This window comes from Macaca mulatta, chromosome 5, assembly GCF_049350105.2.
Source record: "Macaca mulatta isolate MMU2019108-1 chromosome 5, T2T-MMU8v2.0, whole genome shotgun sequence".
Lineage (NCBI taxonomy): Eukaryota > Metazoa > Chordata > Mammalia > Primates > Cercopithecidae > Macaca > Macaca mulatta.
The window spans coordinates 37,660,706-37,681,307 of NC_133410.1; the positions used below are offsets into that span (position 1 = coordinate 37,660,706).

The 20,602-nt window shown below is 41.4% G+C and overlaps 1 long non-coding RNA gene across 1 annotated transcript in view; it reads right to left on the reverse strand.

Moving 5' to 3' along the window:
• Window positions 1-546: 546 nt before the first annotated feature.
• LOC144341140 (uncharacterized) overlaps window positions 547-20,602 on the reverse strand; it is a 166,537-nt gene continuing 146,481 nt past the window's right edge. Inside the window, exon 3 of the long non-coding RNA XR_013417811.1 lies at window positions 547-611. This is a non-coding gene — a long non-coding RNA (uncharacterized LOC144341140). The remainder of the gene's footprint in view (window positions 612-20,602) is intronic.

Here is a 20,602-nt window from a genome sequence, read left to right on the forward strand (position 1 = left end):
CCATATTGAATGTGCAGATATAGAATGTTTCCATCATCACAGAAAGTTCTATGAGACAGTGCTGGTCTATTTTAGACTATTAGTTGCCCTAAATAACCCATGTAAATACATCTGATTATTATTTAATATGATCTAACTTACCAAAGGATAACTATACAACTTGGTAATTGGATGAATCATAGGTCTGAGAAACACCAAAAAGCTTCTATGGGCATTCATGGAGATCCACATCATGCATGTGTGAATTCCATGGGTATGCGTATACAACAAACACCTACCCTCTCAGGTAATTTAAAGAGAAACAAAACAAAAACAGTAAGCAAAAAGGTCAAAATAAATGATTAACAAGAGGTTGGATTATTTAAATTTTTATTAGTCTTGGCTTTCAAATTTATTTTATTGCAACTCATAGAAAGAAACTTAATTTATATGATAACCCAGTATGAGCACACATAAACACAACTGAAACAAAGGTTTCACAAAGTAACAGTAGTCCTTACCACATGTAAATATTCTGATATTTTCTATTTCCTCCTCTTCCTCTTCTTTCTTCACTTCTTTCTCCTTCTTTTCCTCCTTGTACTATTGTGTATTAGTCTGTTTTCATGCTGCTGATAAAGACATATCTGAGACTGGGCAATTTTCAAACAACAGAGGTTTAATGGAGAACTCACGGTTCCACATGGCTGGGGAAGCCTCACAATCATGGCGGAAGGACAGGAGGAGCAAGTCACATCTTATGTGGATGGCAGCAGGCAAAGAGAGTGTTTATGCAGAGAAACTCCTGTTTTTTAAACGATCAGATCTCGTGAGACTCATTCACTATCACTAGAACAGCACAGGAAAAACCCGCCCCCATGATTCAACCATCTCCCACCAGGTCTCTCCCACAATATACGGGAATTATGGGAGCTACAAGATGAGATTTGGGTGAGGACACAGAGCCAAACCATATCATTGTGCCCCTGGCCCCTCCCAAATCTCAAATCTTCACATTTCAAAACAAATCGTGCCTTCCCAACAGTCCCCCAGAGTCTCAGCTGATTTCATCATTAACTCAGAAGTCCACTGTCCAAAGTCTCATCCAAGACAAGGCAAGTCCCTTCCATCTATGAGCCTGTAAAATCAAAAGCAAGTTAGTTTCTTCCTAGATATAATGGGGGTACAGTCACTGAGTAAATACAGCCATTCCAAACGGGAGAAATTGGCCAAAACAAAGGGGCTACAGACCCCATGCAAGTCTGAAATCCAGCAGGGCAGTCAAATCTTAAAGCTCCAAAATGGTCTCCTTTGACTCCATGTCTCACATTCAGGTCATCCTGATGCAAGAGGTGGGTTCCCATGGTCTTGGGCAGCCCCGCCCCTGTGGCTTTGCAGGGTACAGCCTCCCTCCTGCTACCTTCACAGGCTGGTGTTGAGTGTCTGTGGTTTTTCCAGGCACAGAGTAGAACCTGCCAGCGGATCGACCATTCTGGGGTCTGGAGAATGGTGGCCCTCTTTTCACAGCCCCACTAGGTGGTGCCCCAGTAGGGACTCCAACTCCACATTTCCCTTCTGTACTGCCCTAGCAGAGGTTCTCCATGAAAGCCCCCCCGCCCCCACACCCCAGTAGCAAACTTCTCCTGGACATCCAGGCATCTCCATACATCCTCTGAAATCTAGGTGGAGGTTCCCAAACCCCAGTTCTTGACTTCTGTGCACTCCCAGGCTCAGCACCACACGGAAGCTGCCAAGGCTTGGGGCACCCACTGAAGCTGTGACCTGAGCTCTACATTGGCCCCTTTCAGCCACAGCTGGAGAGGCTGGGATGCAGGGAACTAAGTCCCTAGACCACACACAGCACAAGGACCCTGGGCCCAGCCCAGGAAACCACTTTTTTCTCCTGGACCTCCAGGCTGTGATGGGAGAGGCTGCTGTGAAGACCTCTGACATGCCATGGAGACATTTCCCCATTGTCTTCTGGATTAACATTTGGCTCCTCATTACTTACGCAAATTTCTGCAGCCGGCTTGAATTTCTCCTCGGAAAATGGGATTTTCTTTTCTACTTTTACACTCTGCTTCCCTTATAAAACTGAATGCCTTTAACGGCACCCAAGTCATCTATTGAATGCTTTGCTGCTTAGAAATTTCTTCTGCCATGTACCCTAAATCATCTCTCTCAATTTCAAAGTTCCACAAATCTCTTCGGCAGGGATGAAATGCTGCCAGTCTCTTTGCTAAAACATAGCAAGAGTCACCTTTGCTCCAGTTCCCAACAAGCTCTTCATCTCCACCTGAGACCACCTCAGCTTGGATTTCATTGTCTATATTATTATCAGCATTTTGGTCAAAGTCATTCAACAAGTCTCTAGGGAGTTCCAAACTTTCCTGCCTTTTCCCATCTTCTTCTGAGCCCTCCAAACTGTTCCAACCTCTGCCTGTTACCTTTCAAAGTTGCTTCCACATTTTGGGGTATCTTTTCAGCAGTGCCCGACTCTAGTGGTACCACTTTACTCTATTAGTTTGTTTTCATGCTGCTGATAAAGACATACCTGAGACTGGGCAATTTACAAATGATAGAGGTTTAATGGAGAGCTCACAGTTTCATGTGGCTGGGGAGGCCTCACAATCATGGTAGACAGCAAGGAGGAGCAAGTCACATCTTACGTGGATGGCAGCAGGCAAAAAGAGGGCTTGTGAGGAGAAACTCCCATTTTAAAAGTCATCAGCTCTCATGAGACCCGTTCACTATCACTAGAACAGCATGGGAAAGACCCACCCCCATGATTCAACCATCTCCCACCAGGTCTCTCCCACAATATATGGGAATTATGGGAACTACAAGATGAGATTTGGTTAGGGACACAGCCAAACCATATCATTCTGTCCCTTTCACAACACGTGGGAATTATGGGAACTATAAGATGAGATTTGGGTGGGGACACAGAGCCAAACCATATCATACTGGTTATCCAAGACACTGATTTAATGACTCCCACAGTGGGATGACCTGTAGTTTGAAAAACACTGATCTAGACTAGGGGTTGTAAACTCAAATGCTGAAAGTGGCTGGATGAGTGAGTGGAGAGGGCTGTGTGGAGACTATGAGCAAACACAGAGCATATGACCCTTTGAAAGGGCACGACAGCTGTTCAGCTCTAATCAATCTTTTCTATGATGGAATTACTTAGAACTGTTGCTGGAACTTCTGATTGTTTAAGAGAAGTCATACATCCAGGTATTTTTGTGAAACTTCCCAATTTAGAAGGGTGGCAAATAATTCTTCAAAATCTCAAATACTTGTCCGCCAAACAAAACAAGTCTCTTAAATGGTATTGGTCTGATTAAAGATTAATTTTCTAGTTCCAGGGGTAAAACTGGAAGCAGATTCTTTTTCCTCCAAATGAGAATGTGGAATCTCCCAAAACTGATATGGTACAATCCTTCTGTTCTTACATGACCCAGTGGGGAAGGAAGGAAGGATCCTCTGCTGAAGAAACGAGTTGCAAGTGACCAGATCTCCTTGAATGAGGCTGTGTTGGGTGTCCACTGACTCCCAAGAACAGAAGGAATCAGTCATTCCATCAGCACAGAGTCCCCAACTTATCCTTGCCTAGTCAAAGAAGTGAAAGAAGTTCCATTAGTTAGTCTCAGCCCAAGCTGTCCCTCAGTAATGACGACAGCATCCTTTGTCTTTGGAAGTTCAGTTAGTTCTTACTTGTACATATAACTGGCTAGGGGTCCAGGAGCTGGGCTGCCAAGGCACAAAAGCCTATCAATTATCTAAAAACATCTATAATTAAAACATACTTAAATTTCAAACATAAATCCTACTACTGTATCATTGAAATGTTGCATCAGGCAGCTTTATATTTAAATATCCGGGTTTTACCTATTAGGTTAAGCCATGTAAAATCACCAATATACAAACATTTTTAAAATAAACTTTTAATTTTGGAATAATTTTAGATGTTTGGAATTCATAGAAAATTTGCCAAAATTATAGAGAGAATTCCTATACATCTTTTACCTCATTTCCCCTAATGTTAGCATGTTATACAATGGTCTTAGTTCATTTTGTATTGCTATAAAAGAACACATGAAGCTGGATAATTGATAAACAATAGAAGCCTATTTTGTTAATGGTTGTGAAGGATGGAAAGTCTAAGACATGGGGCCAGCATCTGGTGAGGGCTTTCATGCAGTGTCATCACATGGCTGAAGGTAGAAGGGCAAGAGAGCATGAGAGTCAGAGTGCAAGAGCAGGAGGGGTCTGAACTCAGTTTTGTTGTTGTTGTTGTTTGTTTGTTTTGAGGCAGGGTTTTTCTCTGTTGCCCAGGTTGGAGTATGGTGGTTCAATCATGCCTCACTGCAGCTTCAAACTCCTGAGCTCTTGTAATCCTCCCACCTCAGCCTCCCAAGTAGCTAGGACTGTAGGTGTGTACCTGCCTAATTTTTGTTTGTTTGCTTTTGTTTTTGTGTTTTTTGAGACGGAGTCTCACTCTGTCGCCCAGGTTGAAGTGCAGTGGTGCAATCTCTGCTCACTGCAAGCTCTGCCTCCCGGGTTCACACCATTCTCCTGCCTCAGCCTCCCAAGTAGCTGGGACTACAGGCACCCAACCACCACACCCGGCTAATTTTTTGTATTTTCAGTAGAGACTGGGTTTCGCCGTGTTAGCCAGGATGGTCTTGATCTCCTGACCTTGTAATCTGCCTGCCTTGGCCTCCCAAAGTGCTGGGATTACAGGCATGAGCCACCACGCCACACCATACCTGGCTAATTTTTTTGTTGTTGTTCTTTGTAGAGACAGGGTCTCACTATGTGATCCAGGCTGATCTGGAACTCCTGGCCCCAAGCAATCCTCCCGCCTCAGACTCCCAAAATGCTGGGATTATAGGTGTGAAACACCATGCCTGGCCTGAACTCACTTTTCTAGCAAACCCACTCTCACCAAACAGACCCACTTCCATGTAATGAAATTAATCTATTCATGATGTCAGAGCCCTCATGACCTAATCACTCATCTCCTAACATCATTGCACTGGGGATTATGTTTCCAACACATGAACTTTAGGGGACACATCAAACTTTAGGGGACACATTAGAAATAACCCAGATACATGTAGAAAAACTAAGACATTCACATTGGCACATTATTATTAGCTGAACTACTTCATTTGGATTTACTCAGTTTTTTCATTAATGTCTTTTTTCTGTTCCAGAATGCAATCTAATCTTATTCTGTTCCATATTGCATTTAATTCAACGTTTTGATCTACACAAAAAGGTTATTTTATATGTACCTAATACTTTAGGAATCAAATTAGTAACTAAAGAAGAAAAGTCTTATTACAATGTGGCCATTAGGTCCTAGGAAGATTACCTTGGGGACCGTCATCAGCATGCATCTACTGCCAGTTTGAGAAGCTCAACTCATCTAGACTCCAGATACAGCCATAGGCTTCTGAATCTCTGTTCCTTGGCCTAGTGTGGTGTGTGGCATGAAGGAAGTGCCCAATAAACACATGCTGAATATCTACTACTTGTTCACAAATAAGAATTAAGTGTCTGGAAACCCAAACAGGGGCAGAAAAGCCACTTCCTGCCCGGAAATTGCTCTGTGATTAATTTCATTGTTCATCTAGAACTAACACCATCTTGAAATACCAATGTTTGCATTATTTTGCCAGGGCTTCCATAACAAGGTACCACACAGTGGGTGCTTAAACAACAGGAGTTTCTTCTCTCATAGTTCCAGAGGCTGCAAGTCCCAACTCAAAATGCTGCCAGGGTTGGCTTCTTCTAAGACCACTCTTTTTAGCTTGAGGATGGCGTTCTGCTCCCTGTGCCACACATACCTTTCCCTCCTTGCAGGTCTGTCCAAATCTCTTCTTACAAGGACACCAGAGATCAGATTAGGGCTCATCCCAGTGAACTCATTTTAACTTAATTACCTCTTTAAAGACCCTGTCTCAAAATACAGTCACATTCTGAGGCACTGGGGGTTAGGGATTCAACATACACTTTTTGGGCGAATAGAACTCAGTCCATAATAATGTTGAACACATCTGATATTTAAGGGTCAAAAAGAAAAATCAGAAGAAGAACTTTCCTGACTCCAGATATCACTCATTCCCAAAGGCTCGATCTGTTATCCTTTCTCCGGATTATTTTGAATGCTTTACTGCATGACTAGACCTATGTCAGTTGCTATCAGATAGTGTTGCTTCCTTCCATGTTAATGCACGCCCCCTCAATTAGATTGGATCTCTAAAATGCCTTCAGCCAGCTTAGTACAATGACAAAGAACTCTAGAAGTTACTTTATGTATTTGTTTGACTGACTAGAGAAAAATATCCATCTCAGCAACTTACAAAGCAGGACGACAGGCATTAGGGGTAGTGTTGTCAGCAGGGCCAGGGGGCAGTGCATAAAGCCCTTTTATCAGTCAAATTCTGTGCTTCAGAGAACCTAGGTGGATCCAAAGCACATTTTTCTAACTAATTTATGTCTGTGTCATTATAATATTTTAATATAATATATAATATCATTATAATATTTTAAAAGCGTATAATATTTTAAAAGCGTATCTACAAGGCTGTGATCTTTGTTTGGAGACTTTAAAAAATGAAAACAATCACAGGGCGCAGACATTGACAGGCAGGGGACTGAAAGCAAAATTAAATAATGAACAGGCCAAGGGCACTGGGGACAGGAATCTGAAGTAGAAGCCTTCAGAGTAAGCACTTCGATAAAGAAAAGAAAGGCTACCGAGGGAAAAGCAATTAATGGGGAAGGGGCTGGTATGAAAATGGGCCCAGGGAAAGCTGCTGGGGACAGGAGGGAGGGCGGGGCGCACTGGAGAATGGTGGGGTGGTGGTGGGGCAACCAACGTGCTCGCCAGGCCGTCATTAGCCCAGAATTATCAGGCACCTGAAACAACAAGGTCAAGAATGTGACCTGAACGATAGATGAAATATTTGTTTAGGAAGCCACATACTGGGAGAAAGACTCATAGAGTTAAACTGGGGTGCTTACCTTTTCTGATTGTAGAATTAAACAGCAACAAAAATACAAGCAAACCCTATACATGCATTTTACTAATGTCCTGAAGAAAACCGATCGGATACTGAGTGTGGGGAGAGAGCAGGCTCTGTCTGATCTCTCGGTGTGGGGACCAGAAGGACAGGGGGAGGAACGCGGGCACAGACTGGGCCTCAGCCCCTCCCCGGCAGACCCGCCAGCCAGGGCATCCGGATTCCAGGCCTCCTGGACAAAGAACCCTTCCCCCTTGTCAGCCTTCCTGTTCCCTGGGATTGTGTGGCCCAACCCTTTGATCAAACTAGGGTATTATGTCTACAGACAACTGCTTTAAATATCAAGGTTTCAGGGTTGGCTCTTGGGTCCCTCAGCTTTTCCATTAAAAAAAAAAAAAAAAAAGGCATATGCCCGGGCTTGTTAGGATTTCTGTTTTCCACCTTAAAATAACCTGGTCTCTAAGAGGGCTTTCCAAAGCTGTCCCAGTCCTTGGAAAATGTCAGAAGATGACCACGGTGGATGCATCAGGAACAGAAATCCGCAGCTTAGTGTTTCTGCTGGTTGTGGCCTAAATGCTCTTTTACAATGGGAGGAGAATCTGCTTGTGGCCAATGTGAATTTCTAAAACGTTGTACTTGCAGTAATGGACTGGGAGCCAGGATTCTAGACCTGGTTCTGCAGCACACTCTGAGTCTTTTAGTCATTTAGTCTCTCTGGATCAGAGTTTTCCCTTTTTATACAAATTTGGATGTTTAAACTTGGCAAGCTCTGATGCCAGATTTAAAAATCCTACACTTCTTTCACTGCTATGTATTCCCTAAAAAGAATGTTCTGCTTGACCCTGCAATAACCTAAGTACTACGTATTTCATCAGCTTCAAGAAATAGCTAAATGGAAATAGGAAAATGAAAAGTCCCTTCAAAAACTGTCTCGGATGGTAACACCTTCTCCATAACTCACCAATTTAATAAGGAGCTGGAGTCTAACATGGCCAGATCATAATGCCTCTGGGCAACACTTTTCTGATTTTACTTAGAGAAAATATAATAAAAATGCTATTCTAGATGGATCCATTTCTTTTGCCTCTTGCCCCATAAATCACTTCTTTCTAGTCAACGGAAAACCCCTCCCTCACAGTAGTAGCAAGAAAATTGAGGCAGGTGCAAGACAAGAGAAGTAGATCAAGTTGAGATCTATTGAAAATTGCAAAAGATTTGCCATAAAATTGTATTTAGCAGAGCAAGAGATTCAGATGTATATCTGAAAGTAGCTTTGCTAAGTTATGATTGCATTAGCCACATGTGGAAAAGTGCTGAGAATGTCTTATGATTATTACTGGTGACACACTTCCATATCTTCTATTAATTGAACTCAATGGGATTACTCTGTACTAGGTGTACTTATTGAATTTACATAGTGTAGGAGTTCACGGTCTGAGTCTTTTCTTTAGGATTGTATGGAAGACAGTTCTGGACATCAGAATCCCAAGGTTTATTTAATTCTTTTTCTGATCTTTGTTTTTACATTTTAAAACATGTTATGAGACCTTATCAATCTCTCAGCACTTCTATTGCCATAATACTTAGGATGAACTAGGAGCTGCTTTGAGGTTTCTAAGGAGAACCCCTGTCTCTGAGTCAGTCCCGACACAAGATCTTCATTTTGGTCCACAAATCTCAGCCAGAATCGAGACTTCAGTCATTCTCCTGAGACATCCGTGTATGAGGCTGATGTCTAAATCTCTGTCTGCTTCCAGGTTCAGTCTCTTTCTTGAGCCTCCCTTATCATACCAAATTTGTTCACCTGGATGTTCTCAGGTATGCTAAATTCAAGTGCTTGAGACTAAATTCGTAATGTTTCCTCCAGAAAGCAACTTCCGTGACACCCTTCATTTTATCATCGCTATGGTTTGAGTGTCTGTGACCCTCCAAAATTTGAGACCCAATGCAACAGTATCAGGAAATGGGGCCTTTAGGAGGCAGTTAGGTTATAGGGGCTCCACCCTCAAGGATGGAATAAGTACCTTATAAAATGGCTAGAGGGAACTAGCTGGACCCTTTTTTCTCCCCCATACCTTCTGCTATATGAGGACACAGCATTTGTCTCCTCCAGAGGACACAGCATTTGAGGTGTCATCTTGTAAGCAAAGACCAGGCTCTCACCAGACACCAAACATGCCAGCACCTTGATCTTGGACTTTCCAGCCTCCAGAACTCTGAGAAATACATCTCCATTGTTTATACATTACTCAATCTAAAGCATTTTGTTACAGCAGCACAAACAGACTAAGGTAATCAATAACAATAGTATTTTTCTGGTCGCCAGATTTAAACCTCAGCATCATCTCTAAATAGTACCTCCCTCTTGCCTGCAGTTTGGTTACTGGTCATGTCCGTTCTTCCTGTGCAGTGTCTTTTTGATCTGTCCTTTCTGGCTGATGCTAGCTGCCATCAATCCCTGAATTTTCAGCTGCCATTTTCTGCCAACCATCCCACAAATCACTTCCAGATGACTTTATTCACCCAACAAATATCTGATGAGTGCTTACTATGTTATTAAAAAAACAACAACCCAGTAGCACATTGAATGACATCTACAGGTAAAGATGTAAACTCCTGAACCCATCACTCAGCCCTACACTGCTGTGGCTAAGCTTGACTGCCACTCACTCTTCTTATATACACCCTCTCTTCTCCAGACAAATGGCTTCACTGAGCTTCCTTTAAATACTTAGAGCTTTCCTCCTCCTTTAGATTTCCTACCTGGAAATCCTTTCTTCTTTCTTCACTTGACATTAACCATTTTTCTTATGGTCATTATTCCATTCACTCAATTCCATTCCAAAATTGTATTGTTCCCTATATTTTTCTATGTCTTGTCACCTCAAGTGGACCATGAGCACTTTAAGAGAGAGGTAGAGTGTTTGTGTCCACCTTTGTGTCCTGTCAGCTTAATTAAATAAATTGCAGGAAGGAAGGAAAATGAACAATCATTGTCTACAGTAGATCAGAGACCTTCATACACGTTTTCCTTTTAATATTCCATTTAATGCTCTAAACCAAGCGGTAGCAAGCTATACCCCATGGGTCAGATCCAGCCTGTCTGGTTTTGTAAATAAAATGTATTGTAATAGTGCCACACTTACTCATTTGCATATTGTCCATGGCTGCTTTTATGCTACAATGGCAGAGCTGAGTAGCTGTGACAGCCTGGAAGGCGAGCAAAAACTAAAATATTTACTATCTGTTCCTTCAAGAAAAAGTTGGCAAATTCCTGGTCTAAGCAACTACAAGAGGTGAGATCTTTTTCATCTGCTTGTATAGGTGAACAAACAGAAGTTCAGAGAGTTTGGGTAAATTGCTCAAAGTCACACAGCTAATAAGGAACCCAGCAGAGATTTGAAGCCAGGTCTATGTGATTTCGAAATCCATAGGCTTTTCATCTGACCATGGGATATAGTTGGCTGTTGCTAATATTTGATGATAGTAAGGTTGTCATCTACATCCTACCCCTTGGATTTTTTTTTTTTACATTTTTGCAGGAAGTAATCCAGTGGCTAGAATTAACTGAGATTTTCCCAGCACATGTCAAATCCCTCTGAATGACCATGTTGCTATAATTTTAGAAGACATTCTGTGTGACGTCACTCCACAGCAGTTATGACATGCTACACTAATGACCTCCAGAAAGGCATGGCTACCTTGAGAGCAAGGGCTCTGTCTAGTATTCTCTTGTACCCCTGAGCCTCCAGAGTGGTTCTGGCATATAATAAACTTCCAACATATATATGTGCCGAATACTAATTGTGGGAATGACTGTTATTTTGAGAGAGAGAAATTATTTTCACAACTACCAGATTTCAGTAGGAATTACAATGGGAGAGTTCCCACTATGGAGTCACAGACCACCTGGATTAAAATGCTGGTGCCATCATTTACCCAGGATGTTATCTCAGGCAAGTTGCCTAATTTGTACACACTTTGCTGTTTTTTCCATGAAACAGGAATAATGTTGTTACTTTGATGTAATGAAAAAAGACAAAGAAAGCACTTACAGAAATTCCTCGTACACAGTAAACAATCAACAAACATAAGTTATTATTGGCTTAAGTAATTGCATCAAAGTTTAGAAAGGTGAATTCATTTTGAAGAGCCATAAAATCACATAAAGTGGGAAATGCAGCAAAAACAAACAAGCAAGCAGAGGAAGAAGGAAACAAGAGAAAGAGGATGAAGAAGGCAAGAAAGTCCCTCCTTTGCTTCATCTCTGCAAAAGATTTCCAGAAGACTTTCTTTATCAATAAATAAATGCATTCGTGTTCTCAAGAATACATCCTGCTCTACCAATGAAAATGAGAGGAAAGAAACTTTGACCAACAACAGTTCAGAAGACAAGCCCCAAATATTAGTAGAGAGAGGGGAATAAAAGAGCATGGAAAGCAGCACATTTAATCATATTAATTAACGCACATAATAGTCAGTAAAGCCAAAACCGAGATTCGCATCATTACCCTAAAGTAATTAAACTGCTGCCAAGATCCCACATCATGCGAATCAGTTCTACCTGAAATAGCTATTAAAGTTGTAATCATGCCCCATTTGAAGTCTTGACTTCATGAATATGATTGAGAGCTTGTTGAATGAGGTAAAATTTGTCTAAGCCTTCGAGGGAGGAAAGAGAGAGACGTGCTGCTGATGGCAGGCATCAATCACTGGGTTACAAGCTCCAGTCCTTTCAGAAATCCAATACAGAATGAGTCCCCTATGGATTCTTGAACTAGTTTAGAAAAGGTTGCATTAAGATGTGATTCCCATTGATTTCCTGTTCTCTTTCTGCTTTGTTTAGGTTCAACTATAGAAGTTCATACTCTATCTAAAGTGTTATTTAAAAGATAAAAAGAAAAGAAAGGACGGTGGGGACGACTCTGACTCTGGGTTTCTTTTTCCTATAGGTTTTCTTTTCCCCCTAGAATATCAAATTATCCTTTCCGCTCATGTTTTACCCATTAGAAACTTGGTTTTATATATATTTGAAATGATTTCCAATGACTTAAAAACGGAAGTTCATGTTTTATCCAGTTTTACAAAATTCAACTCTTAGAGTTGGGAAGCTCATTTATTCTCTAAATGGATCAGGAATATTTTGGAGAAGGCTACCAGCAAAAGGAAATGAGATTTGCCAATATGGCCATTACTCTGCTGATATGATATGAGTCTGCACGACAGATCTCGGGGAGCCCTAGAGGGAGGGCAGAGATGTGGTGCCTGGCTGCCCACGTGCTCTTCCTCGGAAACTGCTCCCATGGGTTTCTTCTAGATGAGACACTGTCTTTGTATAGTGAGACCCTACTTCCCTAAGCACCCCAGATTGGGCCTAGTATGGGTGCTTCAGTCAAAGACAGACAGAAGCAGGTTAGACCTAAGGAAGGCTTGTGGCCCGTGAGGGACCTGGCCTTAGAACTCATATCAGTAAGGGTGTTCCATATTGGATGTTGGATGTCCACCAACAGATGTTAGGAAGAACAAAAGCAAAAACACTAGGGCTCAGAAACATAGATTCAGAATTAACAGACACCTTGGCATGAGCAGGGATAGCTCCCTCAGAGACAGATAGGAGTCAATGTAAAGAATGCAAGAGTCCCTGGAGTCAAGAGCAACGGTTTTCATGAGATCATGTTCTTTACTATAACTACTGTTTGAAATATACTTCACAATGCCGCCTTGCTCCCTGGAGTAGTTTTCTTAGTAGGCTGTGGGGGTGTTTGATGGTAGTGGTGAGAGGCTGTGCACTTTATTGACTAAGAATTAAAGCAATTTCTATGAAAGTGCCTGGTACTTGTTCTGGTCAACTGTCCATAACCAATGGACAAAGGCGAGTTCATAGAATCTGAAGGAACCGCAGCACTTCCCTTTCATTTCTGATCAGCTTGGCTAGTCTCTTAGCATAATCCTGAAGAAATGGTGCCAAATTGGTGGACAGTTTGAAGGGACAACCATGTTGAAAAGTCCTGTGCATCAATCTCAGTAGGGAAAAGCAGGAAAGGTGGGACATAGTGGGTTTCCCAGGCAGCATGTCCTTGGCACCTGGGAGGTAAGATGATGTTACAGACAGAATGTGCTCTAACCTCTTGCAGTTTAGAATGTGACTGTATTTAAAGGCAGGGCCTTTAAAGTGGTGATTAAGTTAAAACGAAGCCATTAAAGAGGGTCCTAATCCAGTATGTGTCCTTATAAGGAGAGGAAATTTGTACACACAAAGAGAAATGAGGAATGCACACACACAGAGGAGATGGCAGCCACCTGCAAGCCAAGGAGAGAGGTTTCAGAAGAAACCAAACCTTGGACTTCCAACCTCCAGAATTATGAGAAATAAACTTCTGTTGTTTAAGCCACTCAGTGTGTGGTATTTTGTTACAGCAGCCCTGGCTGACTAATACAGATGGCATACAGAAAGACTCTCTCTAAGGAGTTCAGTGTGTATAAGATCCAACTGCAGTGAACTTGTGTCATTTAGATGCACGTTAAGGCATGGTGGGAGGGGAGGGTGTTTGCATTTGAGTGACTAGTGCCTGCAGGCGGTGAGATGGACACTATATACACTCATATTCAACCCTCACAACAGGCTGGTGAAGTGACTTACCCTCCCTTTGTAGATGAAGAAACTGAGGCTTAGCAAGGAAAGAATCGTGCCTGAGTTTGCCAGAGAGTGGTCAGGAGTTTCTGGCTCCAAGGCAGACACCAAGTAGTCTCTCAGGAGTCCCCTGACAGGAAGGAAGAGTCTGGTCAAAGTCAGATTCCAAATAGCTGGTGCAGAGGCCTATGCAGAATTATCAAGGCCAAGAAATAGCAAAGGTGGGTTAGTGCAACAAAGCAAAGAGGTTTGGTCTCTGAACTTTGGAATATAATTATGGCTCTGCCACCTACCAGTTGGAAGACCTTGGGCGCCATATCTCATTAAGCCTCCATTCCTTTACCTGTGAAATAGTAACACCTCTTAAAGTACCATGTTCAGACTTCATAGGATTGTTGAGAAAATTGGATGCATCAATACATTTAAAATACTCCTCACACTGTATATTTAGTCAGTGTTCTTCAGAGACACAGAACCAATAGGCTGCATATCTGTATAGAAAGAGATTTATTTTAAGGAATTGGCTATGATTGTGGATGCCTGGTGAGTACAAAATCTCATAGATGAAGCCAGCAGGCTGGAGACTCGAGAAAGAGTTATAATCAAGTCCAGGAACAGTTTACTGCAGAACCAGGAAGAGCCGATGCTGCAGATGAAGTCTGAAGGCAGTCTGTTGGAGAATCCTTCTTGCTCAAGAAAGATCTGCTTTTTGTTCTTTTCAGGCTTTCAACTGATTGGATGAGGACACCCACATTATGGAAAATGATCTGCTTTATTCAAAATCGAAAGATTGAAATGTAAATTTCATCCAACAGCCCCTCCCAGAAACATCCAGAATAACGTTTGACCATATATTTGTGGATGGTGGCCCAGCCAAAGTAACACATAAAATTAACCATCATACAATGTGTGGCACTTAGTAAGATCTCAGTAAATGCTCACTTCATCATTTGTATCAAAGTATCAAATGGTTAAATTATCATTTTTTTTTTTAAACTTTAAGTTCTGGGATACATGTGCAGAACATGCTGGTTTGTTACATAGGCATACATGTGCCATGGTTTGCTGCACCGATCAACCTGTCATTTAGGTTTTAAGTCCTGCATATGTTGGGTGTTTGTCCTAATGCTCTCCTTCCCCTTGTCCCCCAACCCCTGATAGGCTCCAGTGTATGACGTTCCCCTCCCTGTGTCCATGTGTTCTCATTGTTCAACTCCCACTTATGAGTGAGAACGTGCAGTGTTTGGTTTTCAGCTCCTGTGTTAGTTTGCTGAGAACGATGGTGTCCTGCTTCATCCACGTCCCTCCAGAGGACATAAACTCACTCTTTTTTACGGCTGCATAGTATTCCATGGTGTATATGTACCACATTTTCTTTATCCAGTCTATCATTGATGGGCATTTGAGTTGGTTCCAAGTCTTTGCTATTGTAAATAGTGCTGCAATAAACATATATGTGCATGTGTCTTTACAGTAGAATGATTTTTAATCCTTTTGGTATATACCCAGTAATAGGATTGCTGGGTCAAATAGTATTTCTGATTCTAGATCCTTGAGGAATCACCACACTGTCTTCCACAATGGTTGAACTAATTTATACTCCCACCAACAATGTAAAAGAGTTCCTTTTTCTCCACATCCTCACCAGCATCTGCTGTTTCCTGACTTTTTAATGATTACCATTCTAACTGCTGTGAGATAGTATCTCATTGTGGTTTTGATTTGCATTTCTCTAATGACCAGTGATGATGAGCTTTTTTTCATATGTTTGTTGGACTCATAAATGTCTTCTTTAGAGAAGTGTCTGTTCATATCCATTGCCCACTTTTTGATGGGGTTGTTTTTTTCTTGTAAATTTGTTTAAGTTCCCTGTAGATTCTGGATCTCAGACTTTGTCAGATGGGTAGATTGCAGAAATTTTCTTCCATCTATAGGTTGCCTGTTCACTCTGATGATAGTTTCTCTTGCTGTGCAAAAGCTATTTAGCTTGATTAGATCCTATTTGTCAATTCTGGCCTTTGTTGCAATTGCTCTTTGTGTTTTAGTCATGAAATCTTTGCCCATGCCTGTGTCCTGAATGGTATTGCCTAGATTTTCTTCTAGGGTTTGTATGGTTTTGGGTTTTACATGTAAGTATTAATCCATCTTGAGTTAATTTTTGTATAAGGTGTAAGGAAGGGGTCCAGTTTCTGTTTTCTGCATATGGAAGCCAGTTTTCCCAGCACCATTTATTAAATAGTGAATCTTTCTTTATTGCTTGTTTTTGTCAGTTTTGTCGAAGATCAGATGGTTGTAGATGTGTGGTGTTACTTCTGAGGCCTCTATTCTGTTCTGTTGGTCTATATATATATTTTCAGATATATAGTACCATGCTGTTTTGGTTACTACAGCCTTGTAGCATAGTTTGAAGTCAGGTAGCATGATGTCTCCAGCTTTGTTCTGTTTGCTTATTATTGTCTTGGATATTCGGGCTCATTTTTGGTTCCGTGTGAAATTTAAAGTAGTTTTTTCTAATTCTGCAAAGAAAGTCAGTGGTAGCTTGATGGGGATAGGCTTGAATCTATAAATTACTTTGGGCAGTATGGCCATTTTCATGATATTGATTCTTCCTGTCCATGAGCATGGAATTTTTTTCCATTTGTTTGTGTCCTCTTTTATTTCCTTGAGCAGTGGTTTGTAGTTATTCTTGAAGGGGTCCTTCATATTCCTTGTAAGTTGTATTCCTAGGTATTTTATTCTCTTTGTAGCAAGTGTGAATGGGAGCTCACTCATGATTTGGCTCTATGCTTGTCTATTGTTGGTGTATAGGAAGGCTGGTGATTTTTGCACATTGATTTTGTATCCCGAGGCTTTGCTGAAGTTGCTTATCATCTTAAAGAGTTTTGGGGCTGAGATGATGGGGTTTTCTAGATATACAATCAAGTCATCTACAAATAGAGACAATCTGACTTCTTCTCTTCCTGTTTGAATATACTTTATTTCTTTCTCTTGCCTGATTGCTTTGGCCAGAACTTGCAATCCAATGTTGAATAGGAGTGGTGAGAAAAGCATCCTTGTCATATATCAGTTTTCAAAGGGAATGCTTCCAGCTTTTGCTCATTCAGCATGATATCAGCTATGGGTTTGTCATAAATAGCTCTTATTACTCTGAGACATGTTCCATCAATACCTAGTTTATTGAGTTTTTAGCATGAAGTGATGTTGAATTTTATTGAAGGCCTTTTCTGCATCTATTGAGATAATCAGGTGGTTTTTGTCATTGGTTCTGTTTATGTGATGGGTTACATTTATTGGTTTGTGTATGTTGAACCAGCTTTGCATCCCAGCGATGAAGCTGACTTGATCGTGGTGGATAAGCTTTTTGATGTGCTACTGGATTCAGTTTGCCAGTATTTTACTGAGGATTTTTGCATTGATGTTCATCAGGGATACTGCCCTGAAATTTTCTTTTTATGTTGTGTCTCTGCAAGGTTTTGGTAGCAGGAGGATGCTTGCCTCATAAAATGAGTTAGGAAGGATTCCTTCTTTTTCTATTGTTTGGAATAGTTTCAGAAGGAATGGTACCAGCTCCAATTTGTACCTCTGGTAGAATTCAGCTGTGAATCCATCTGGCCCTGGGATTTTTTTGGTTGGTAGGCTATTAATTACTGCCTCAATTTCAGAACTTGTTATTGGTCTATTCAGGGATTCAACTTCTTCCTGGTTTAATCTTGGGAGAGTGTAAGTGCCCAGGAAATTATCCATCTCTTCTAGGCTTTCTAGTTTACTTGCATAGAGGTGTTTATAGTATTCTCTGATGGTAGTTTGTATTTCTGTGGGGTCGGTGGTGATATCCCCTTTATCATTTTTTATTGCATCTATTTGATTCTTCTCTCTTTTCTTCTTTATTAGTCTTGCTAGCGGGCTATCAATTTTGTTGATCTTTTCAAAAAACCAACTCCTGGATTCATTGATTTTTTGGAGGGGTTTTGTGTCTCTATCTCCTTCAGTTCTGCTCTGATCTTAGTTATTTCTTGCCTTCTGCTAGCTTTTGAATGTGTTTGCTCTTGCTTCTCTAGTTCTTTTAATTATGATGTTAGGGTGTCAATTTTAGATCTTGCCTGCTTTCTCTTGTGTGCATTTAGTGCTATAAATTTCCCTCTACATACTGCTTTAAATGTGTCCCAGAGATTCTGGTATATTGTATCTTTGTTCTCATTGGTTTCAAAGAACATCTTTATTTCTGCCTTCATTTCGTTATGTACCCAGTAGTCATTCAGAAGCAGGTTGTTCAGTTTCCATGTTGGTGAGCAGTTTTGATTGAGTTTCTTAGTCCTGAGTTCTAGTTTGATTGCACTGTGGTTGTTATAATTTCTGTTCTTTTGCACTTGCTGAGGAGTGCTTTGCTTTCAACTACGTGGTCAATTTTGGAATAAGTGTGATGTGGCGCTGAGAAGAATGTATATTCTGTTGATTTGGGGTGGAGAGTTCTGTAGATGTCTATTAGGTCTGATTGGTGCAGAGTTGAGTTCAATTCCTGGATATCCTTGTTAACTTTCTGTCTCATTGATCTATCTAACGTTGACAGTGTGGTGTTAAAGTCTCCCATTATTATTGTATGGGAGTCTAAGTCTCTTTGTAAGTCTCTAAGAACTTGTTTTATGATCTGGGTGCTCCTATATTGGGTGCATATATATTGAGGATAGTTAGCTCTTCTTGTCGCATGGATCCCTTTACCATTATATCATGCCCTCCTTTGTGTCTTTTGATCTTTGTTGGTTTAAAGTCTGTTTAATCAGAGACTAGGATTGCAATCCTTTTTTTTTTCTTTCCATTTGCTTGATAAATATTCCTCCATCCCTTTATTTTGAGGCTATGTGTGTCTTTACACATGAGATGGGTCTCCTGAAAACAGCATACTGATGGGTCTTGACTCTTTATCCAATTTGCAAGTTTGTGTCCTTTAATTGGGGCATTTAGCCCATTTACATTTAGGTTAATATTGTTATGTGTGAATTTGATCCTGTCATCATGATGCTAGCTGGTTATTTTGCACATTAGTTGATACAGTTTCTTCATAGTGTCATTGGTCTTTATATTTTGGTGTATTTTTGCAGTGGTTGGTAACAGTTGTTCCTTTCCATATTTAGTGCTTCCTTCAGGAGCTCTTGTAAGGCAGATCTGGTGGTGACAAAATCCTTTAACATTTGCTTGTCTGTAAAGAAGTTTATTTCTTCTTTGCTTATGAAGCTTAGTTTGGCTGGATATGAAATTCTGGGTTGAAAATTCTTTTCTTTAAGAATGTTGAATATTGGCCCTTCACTCTCTTTTGGCTTGTAGGGTTTCTGCAGAGAGATCCACTGTTAGTCTGATGGGTTTCCCTTTGTAGGTAACCTGACCTTTCTCTCTGGTTGACCTTAACATTTTTTCCTTCATTTCAACCTTGAAGAATCTGATGATTATGTGTCTTGGGGTTGCTTTTCTTGAGGAGTATCTTAGTGGTGTTCTCTGTATTTCCTGAATTCTAATATTGGCCTACCTTGCTAGGTTGAAGAAGTTCTCCTGGATGGTATCCTGAAGTGTGTTTTCCAGCTTGGTTCCATTCTCCCTGTTACTTTCAGGTACAACAATCAATCATAGGTTTGGTGTTTTTACATAGTCCCATATTTCTTGGAGGGTTTGCTCATTCTTTTTCATTCTTTTTTCTCTAATCTTGTCTTCACAGCTTATTTCAGTAAGTTGATCTTCAATCTCCGATAACCTTTCTTCCACTTGATCAATTCAGTTATTGATACCTGTGTATGCTTCATGAGGTTCTCATACCGTGTTTTTCAGCTCCGTCAGGTCATTTATGTTCTTCTCTAAACTGGTTATTCTAGTTAGCAGTTCCTGTAACCTTTTATCAGGGTTCTTAGCTTCCTTGCATTGGGTTAGAACCTGCTCCTTTAGTTCAGAGGAGTTTATTATTACCCACCTTCTGAAGCCTACTTCTATCAATTCATCAATCTCATTCTCCATCCAGTTTTGTGCCCTTGCTGGAGAGGAGTTGCGATCATTTGGAGGAGAAGAGGCATTCCAGGTTTTGCAAATTTCAGCATTTTTGTGCTGGTTTTTCCTCATCTTCGTGGATTTATCTATCTTTGATCTTTGAGGCTGATGACTTTCAGATGGGGTTTTTGTCGGGTGGGAGGGGTGGGGGGATTTCCTTTATGTTGATGTTGATATTGTTGCTTTCTGTTTGTTAGTTTTCCTTCTAACAGTCAGGCCCCTCTTCTGCATGTCTGCTGCAATTTCCTGGAGGTCCACTCCAGATACTGTTCACCTGGGTATTACCGTGGAAGCAAGTAGAACAGCAAAAATTGTGCCTGCTCTTTCCTCTGGAAGCTTCATCCCAGATGGCCACTGGCCTGATGTCAGCCGGAGCTCTCCTACATGAGGTGTCTGTCAACCCCTGTTGGGAGGTTTCCCCAGTCAAGAGGCACAGGGGTCAGAGACCCACTTGAGGAGGCCATCTGTCCATTAGCAGAGCTAGTGTGCTGTGCTGGGAGAATCACTCTTGTCAGGATCAGCTGCTCCCTTCTGAGCCAGCAGGCAGGAAGGATGAAATCTTCTGAAGCTACATCCACAGCTACCCCTTCCCCCAGGTTCTCTGTCCCAGGGAGATGGGGGTTTTGTCTGTAAGCCCCTGATGGGAGCTGTTACCTTTCCTTCAGAGATGCTCCTGCCCAGTGAGGAGGAATCTAGAGAAGTAGTCTGGCCACAGTGGCTTTGTTGCACTGTGGTGGGTTCCACCCAGTCCAGACCTTCTGGCTTCCTTAGCACTGTCAAGGGAAAACCACCTACTAAAGCCTTAGTAATGGTAGACACTCCTCCCCCCACCAAGCTTGATCATCCCAGGTTGACTTCAGACTGCTGTGCTGGCAGCAGGAATTTCAAGCCAGTGGTTCTTAGCTTGCTGGGTTCCATGGGAGTG